The following is an 8,299-nucleotide window of genomic DNA, read 5'->3' on the forward strand; positions in this document are numbered from 1 at the left end:
TAGAACTGGGACTTCAACGATGTTTGGAACATCATAGAGCATATGAGATGTTCCAGGAGTTGAAGTTAATATTTCAAGCAAATGCCTGGATTGAGAGATTTGAAGTCTCCAATAAGTTCTACAACAACAAGAGGGAGGAGAATAGATCTCTCAAGGAACATATATTCAGAATGTCTGGGTACCACCACCACTTGACTCAACTGGGAGTCAATCTTCCAGATGATAGTGTCATTGACAGAATTCTTCAATCACTGCCGCCAAGCTACAAAAGCTTCGTGATGAACTATAATATGCAAGGGATGGATAAGACAATTCTCGAGCTCTTCGCGATGCTAAAGGCTGAAGAGGTAGAAATCAAGAAGGAGCATGAAGTGTTGATGGTTAACAAGACCACTAGTTTCTAGAAAAAGGGCAAAGGGAAGAAGGGGAACTTCAAGAAGAATGACAAGCAAATTGCTGCTCAAGTGAAGAAACCCAAGTCTGGACCTAAGCCTGAGACTGAGTACTTCTACTGCAAAGGGACTGGTCACTGGAAGCGGAATTGCCCCAAGTACTTGGCGGATAAGAAGGATGGCAAAGTGAAAGGTATATTTGATATACATGTTATTGATGTGTACCTTACTAATGCTCGTAGTAGCGCCTGGGTATTTGATACTGGTTATGTTGCTCATATTTGCAACTTGAAACAGGGGCTACGGATTAAACGAAGATTGGCTAAGGACAAGGTGACGCTGCATGTAGGAAATGGTTCCAAAGTCGATGTGATCGTCGTCGACACGCTGCCTCTACATCTACCTCCGGGATTAGTTTTAGACCTAAATAATTGTTATTTGGTGCCAGCATTAAGTATGAACATTATATCTGGATCTTGTTTGATGCGAGACGGTTATTCATTTATATCATAGAATAATGGTTGTTCTATTTATATGAGTAATATCTTTTATGGTCATGCACCCTTGAGGAGTGGTCTATTTTTGTTAAATCTCGATAGTAGTGATACACATATTCATAGAATTGAAGCCGAAAGATACAAGTTTAATAATGATAGTGCAACTTATTTGTGGCACTGTTGTTTAGGTCATATTGGCATAAAGTGCATGAAGAAAATCCATGCTGATGGACTTTTGGAATCACTTGATTATGATGGTTCGTTGGATCTCGATCGTAGTGATACACATATTCATAATATTGAAGCCAAAAGATGCAAAGTCAATAATGATAGTGCAACTTATTTGTGGCACTGTCGTTTAGGTCATATTGGTGTAAAGCGCATGAAGAAACTCCATGCTGATGGGCTTTTGGAATCACTTGATTATGAATCATTTTGATGCTTGCAAACCATGCCTCATGGGCAAGATGACTAAGACTCCGTTCTCTGGAACAATGGAGCGAGCAACTGACATATTGGAAATAATACATACTGATGTATGCAATCCGATGAGTGTTGAGGCTCGCGGCGGGTATCGTTATTTTCTGACCTTCACAGATGATTTGCGCAGATATGGGTATATCTACTTGATGAAACATAAGTCTGAAACATTTGAAAAGTTCAAAAAACTTCAGAGTGAAGTGGAAAATCATCGTGACAAGAAAATAATGTTTCTACGATCTGATCGCAGAGACAAATATTTGAGTTACGAGTTTGGTCTTCAATTAAAACAATGTGGAATAGTTTCACAAAATCATGCCACGTGGAACACCACAGCCTAATGGTGTGTCCGAACGTCATAACTGTACTATTATTGGATATAGTGCAATCTATGATGTTTCTTACCGATTAATCACTATAGTTTTCGGGTTATGCATTAGAGACAGCTGCATTCACGTTAAAAAGGGCACCATCTAAATCCATTGAGGTGACACCGTATGAACTGTGGTTTGGCAAGAAACCAAAGTTGTCGTTTCTTAAAGTTTGAGGTTGCAATGCTTATGTGGAAAAGTTTCAACCTGATAAGCTCAAACCCAAATCAGAGAAGTGCGTCTTCATAGGATACCCAAAAGAAAATGTTGGGTACACCTTCTATCATAGATCCATAGGCAAGTTATTCATTGCTGAGAATGGATCCTTTCTAGAGAAGGAGTTTCTCTCGAAAGAAGTGAGTGGGAGGAAAGTAGAACTTGATGAGGTAACTGTACTTGCTCCCTTATTGGAAAGTAGTTCATCACAGAAATCTATTCCTGTGACTACTACACCAATTAGTGAGGAATCTAATGATGATGATCATGTAACTTCAGATCAAGTTACTACCGAACCTCGTAGGTAAACCAGAGTGAGATCCGCACCAGAGTGGTACGGTAATCCTGTTCTAGAGGTCATGTTACTTGACCATGACGAGCCTACGAACTATGAGGAAGCGATGATGAGCCCAGATTCCACGAAATGGCTTGAGGCCATGAAAGCTGAGATGGGATCCATGTATGAGCACAAAGTGTGGACTTTGGTTGAATTGCCCGATGATCGGCATGCAATAGGGAATAAATTGATCTTCAAGAAGACAGATGCTGACGGTAATGTTACTGTCTACAAAGCTTGACTTGTTGCGAAAGGTTTTCGAGAAGTTCAAGGAGTTGACTACGATGAGACCTTCTCAACCGTAGCGATGATTAAGTCTGTCTGAATCATGTTAGCAATTGCCGCATTTTATGATTATGAAATTTGGCAAATGGATGTCAAAACTGCATTCCTTAATGGATATCTTAAAGAAGAGTTGTATATGATGGAACCAGAAGGTTTTGTCGAACCGAAAGGTGCTAACAAAGTGTGGAGGCTCCAGCGATCCATTTATGGACTGGTGCAAGCCGCTCAGAGTTGGAATATACACTTTGATAGTGTGATCAAAGCATATGGTTTTATATAGTATTTTGGAGAAGCCTTTAGTTAGAAGAAAGTGAGTGGGAGCTCTATAGCACTTTTGATATTATATGTGGATGACATATTGTTGATTGGAAATAATACATAATTTCTGGATAGCATAAAAGGATACTTGAATAAGAGTTTTTCAATGAAAGACCTTGGTGAAGCTTCTTATATATTGGGAATCAAGATCTATAGAGATAGATCAAGACACTTAATTGGACTTTAACAAAGCACATACCTTGATAAAGTTTTGAAGAAGTTCAAAATGGATCAGTTAAAGAAATGGTTCTTGCTTGTGTTACAAGGTATGAAGTTGAGTCAGACTCAATGCCCGACCACTGCAGAAGATAGAGAGAAAATGAAAGTCAATCCCTATGCCTCAGCCATAGGTTCTATCATGTATGCAATGCTGTGTACCAGACCTGATGTGTGCCTTGCTATTAGTTTAGCAGGGAGGTACCAAAGTAATCCAGGAGTGGATCACTGGACAGCGGTCAAAAAATCCTGAAATACCTGAAAAGGACTAAGGTTATGTTTCTCCTTTATGGAGGTAACAAAGAGCTCGTCGGAAATGGTTACGTCAATGCAAGCTTTGACACTGATCCGGATGACTCTAAGTCACAAACCGGATATGTATTTATATTGAATGGTGGAGCTGTCAGTTGGTGCAGTTCCAAGTAGAGCGTCGTGGCGGAATCTACGTGTGAAGCGGAGTACATAGCTCCTTCGAATGCAGCAAGTGAAGGAGTCTAGATGAAGGAGTTCATATCCGATCTACATGTCATACCTAGTGCATCGGGTCCAATGAAAATCTTTTGTAACAATACTGGAGCAATTGCCTTGTTAAAGGAATCCAGATTTCACAAGAGAACCAAACGCATCAAGAGACGCTTCAATACCATCTGTGATCAAGTCAAGGAGGGAGACATATAAATTTGCAAGATACATACGGATTTGAATGTTGTAGACCCGTTGACTAAGCCTCTCTCATGAGCAAAACATGATCAGCACCAAGACTCCATGGGTGTTAGAATCATTACAATGTAATCTAGATTATTGACTCTAGAGCAAGTGGGAGACTGAAGGAAATATGCCCTAGAGGCAATAATAAAGTTGTTATTTATATTTCCATATATCTTGTTAAAATGTTTATTATTCATGCTAGAATTGTATTAACCGGAAACTTAGTACATGTGTGAATACATAGATAAACAGAGTGTCACTAGTATGCCTCTACTTGAGTAGCTCGTTAATCAAAGATAGTTAAGTTTCCTAGTCATAGACAAGAGTTGTCATTTGATGAACGGCATCACATCATTAGAGAATGAAGCGATTCACTTGACCCATCCATTTGCTTAGCATTATGATCATTTAGTTTATTGCTATTGCTTTATCCATAACTTATACATATTCCTATGACTATGAGATTATGCAACTCCCAAATACCGGAGGAACACTTAGTGTGCTATGAAACATCACAACGTAACTCGGTGATTATATAGATGCTCTACAGGTGTCTCAAATGGTGTTTGTTGAGTTGGCATAGATTGAGATTTGGATTTGTCACTCCGATTGTCGGAGAGGTATCTCTGGGCCCTCTTGGTAATGCACATCACTATAAGCCTTGCAAGAAATGTGACAGCTGAGTTAGTTGCGGGATGATGCATTACGGAATGAGTAAAGACACTTGCCGGTAACGAGATTGAACTAGGTATTGAGATACCGACGATCGAATCTCGGGCCAGTAACATACCGATGACAAAGGAAACAACGTATGTTGTTATGCGGTTTGATCGATAAAGATCTTCGTAGAGTATGTAGGAACTAATATGTGCATCCAGGTTCCGCTATTGGTTATTGATCAGAAGTGAGTCTCGGTTATGTCTACATATTTCTCGAACCCGTAGGGTCCGCACGCTTAACGTTCGATGATGATCGGCATTATGAGTTTATGTATTTTGATGTACCGAAGGTAGGAGTCTCGGATGTGATCACGGACATGACGAGGAGTCTCGAAATGCTCGAGACATAAAGATCGATATATTGGAAGGCTATGTTTGTACATAAGAATGGTTCCGGATGAGTTCAATCATTTACTGGAGTACCAGGGGGTTACTTATTGGGCCTTAGTGGGAGAGAGGAGGCGGCTAGGTGGAGGGCGCCCCCAAGCCCAATCCGAATTGGGTGGGGCCGTCCCCCCCCCCCTTCCATCCCTCTCTCTCTCCCTCTACCTTCTTCTCCTACTCCAACTAGGGAAGTGGGAGAACCTACTCCTACTGGGAGTAGGACTCCCCCTTGGGCGTGCCACAGCACTACTAGGGAAAACCCTAGTAGTAGTGCTTGAAATATGCATAGCAGTAGCGCTGGGTCCAGTGCTACCACTAAGGCGCTACAGCTAACTAGTAGCAATAGCGCTGGAAAGGGAGCGCTACTGCTACTTGTAAGTAGCAGTAGTGCTTGTTCTAAAAAGCGCTGCTGCTACTTTTAAGTAGCAGTAGCGCTTTCTCTAAAAAGCGCTGCTGCTAAATTTTCCTATATTTTTAAAAATACAGCTTATTTTCATTGTGTGGTTTTATATATAGTACTTTCATCATATGATTTTATGACCATGATTACTTATTATATATAATAGTGGGTGAAATGAACATGGAGTAGATTCAAGTGGAGGCAACATGTGGTGCATGTCAAAAGTACTACTCTAATCCAAACTTGATCTAGTTTCGATTAGTAGTACTTTCAATGTGCACCACATGATGGCTTCACTTGAATCTAATCCAGGTTCATTTCACCCACCGTTATATATAATAAGTAATCATGCTCATATAACAACTTAGCATCATGCATCATCGATCATAATAATAAATAACTCATCATTGGTATCATAATAACAAGTCATACTGATCATCATTGATCATACAACTTCTACTCGATACCACATCATCATCATAGTCATCTAACCAATCCTACTTAGTTGTTCTTAGCACATGATCATGAGTATTATTAACAAGGACCTACTACCTTCTCTTAGGTAAAATAGCATAAAACAAGATAGGCCCTGACTCTCCATTATGGAGAATGGAGATTATCCTGTCTTCAATTCTTTCCTTTCGCACAATATTGCTTCCAAGTACCTCCTTACGACTGTCCATACATTTTTTCCATTCTTTAATTTTCATGTCTCCACTTCTTTTAGAAATCCAATATGGACAGGTGAGATTCGTATATTGACCTAGCTGTATGTTCAAAACATCAAGGCGACCATTCTGATACATCAGATGAGGCACACAATCGTTCGGGATTTTCTGTTGGAAAAAATAGTAATAACTTCGTAGTTAGCAATGTAGTTAAGTTTTAATAGAATTTATGCAAAAGATGCATGGATGTCATAATACTAAAAAATCTTACCATGACATCAACATGGATGTTACCGTAGTTCAACACGTGCACTAGTGGCACGTATTGACCATAATGTGGAGGACTTTTATAATAGTTATTGTAATTCTCAAGATCAGTACAAAATGCGACCAGATGATTTTTCTCCTGATAAGTTAACCTAGAGCCATCGGTGTAGTAGGTTCTGTCTACCATGTTCCGCACATTGTTTGAACAATGAAAATAAGCTATCAATAGAAATAAGTTGTCAACTATTTTGAAATGAACAATATAAATTTTTTAATAACTATGTTTGAGAAACTCACATAGTAGTAGAATTGGAAAAGTATCAAGAAGGACCCAAATGTCCATATTGTCTTGGTCGATGTTAGGATCACCAAGATCCATGGTGACAAGCATACCCTCATAAAAACCATACATCTTGCAAAGTGCTTCCCAATTTTTGCAACCAAAATGGGTTACGCTCTCAGAATTATACAGATTTACTTCAAAATCCACATCATGATGGGTCCTTAGGTGAATTTTCTTTGTTTCAAAATTTTCATGGTCTTCAAAACCCATCATCTCCAAGACATGGCGTCTTGCATGGCATGGGATAAGCTACTCGAATTGTAAAAGATGAAAAATACACATTGAAATAGTTGAAGTCATGCTTAATTACAAAAAAAACACTTTTCGTCATTGCGTACCATTTCAACATCGAATGTCTCCTGTAGCTTAATGCTGAAGCGCCGATCTTCGTCCAGGTGAGGCCTATCGCATAGACCTCGGTTGTCGTTGCACCAGCTGCACTCCCCCAGGAGACTTTCATCGTCAGATGACGACATTACCTACGTTCATAATTCAAAGATTAAACTTGTACAATTCAATATGTGTAATATAAAAATTAAATTAGATCATTACTATTCATCACGGGTTAACTATCGGTTTGCCGAGTCTATATGGTGGAGACTCTCCCTCACTTATTCCTCTCTCACATTTGCCACCGTCGGTGATGGTCATTACTCCTCCTTTCCCTAGTGCATAACAAAGGTCTAGCACAATGAAAAGAAGGAGAAACGACCCCCATGACAACAGTCGGGCTTCTTCGTCCTCTCTCATATATGGTGGATACACTCCCTCACTGATTTTTCGACCTTCGGTGATGGAGCCTCGTCAGACTTAAAGTCAACCCAAAATGGCATTTAATTATTTTTCGAGAAAATCCAGGCCACTCGATATTGCCTAAATATTCTAGCACAAGTCATGCCAGAATTCACGAAAAAATCCGGCATGACCTTTGCTAAAAAAGGACATATCGAGCACCTGAAATTTGCCGGAACGGAAATTAATCGGCAAAACATAGGCCACTATAGGAGGTGTAACCTGCAAACATGGCCGGCCACTTGGGCAAGCACATATCCTATTTGAGCAACACAAGATATACATGTTTATATCTACATCATATGAGCATTCAATAAGCATTCAAGATATACACCTAAATTTATTAACTACACCTAATTAAAAACTTACATTTTAAAAATGCTTCGATTATAACTAGGGTTCATACTATGTTATTCTAAGATTAAACACCTAAAATACCTAAATTAAATTAACAACATGGGGTGGCTGGTCTCACCTCGATCGAGGTCGTAGGGGGTCGGTGACGGGGACAGCGGCGGGGATGATGTAGGGGCTCCTTGCTCTCTGCAAAAACAAAATATAAACAAAAACAATATTATCGTCATCTTAGGACTTAGTGAAACTCCATAAGCTACATTGAATTATTCTATTCAAATGTACTTATAATTTCCTATTCTTTTCAATTTTTCTAAAAATTTCCTATTCTATTCAAAAGACCTACATTTACTTATTTTTTTTCAATTTCATAATTTATTCTATTCAAATTACTTATTCAAAATTTCTAAAAATTTCCTATTCTATTCAAAAAACCTACATTTACTTATTCTATTCTAATTACTTATTCAAATTTTCTAAAAAGAAAATATACTAAATACCTACATTTACTAAAAACAAAAACTAAAACTAAAACTAAAACAGAAAGGGGGA

Source organism: Triticum aestivum, chromosome 5A (genome assembly GCF_018294505.1).
Source record: "Triticum aestivum cultivar Chinese Spring chromosome 5A, IWGSC CS RefSeq v2.1, whole genome shotgun sequence".
Lineage (NCBI taxonomy): Eukaryota > Viridiplantae > Streptophyta > Magnoliopsida > Poales > Poaceae > Triticum > Triticum aestivum.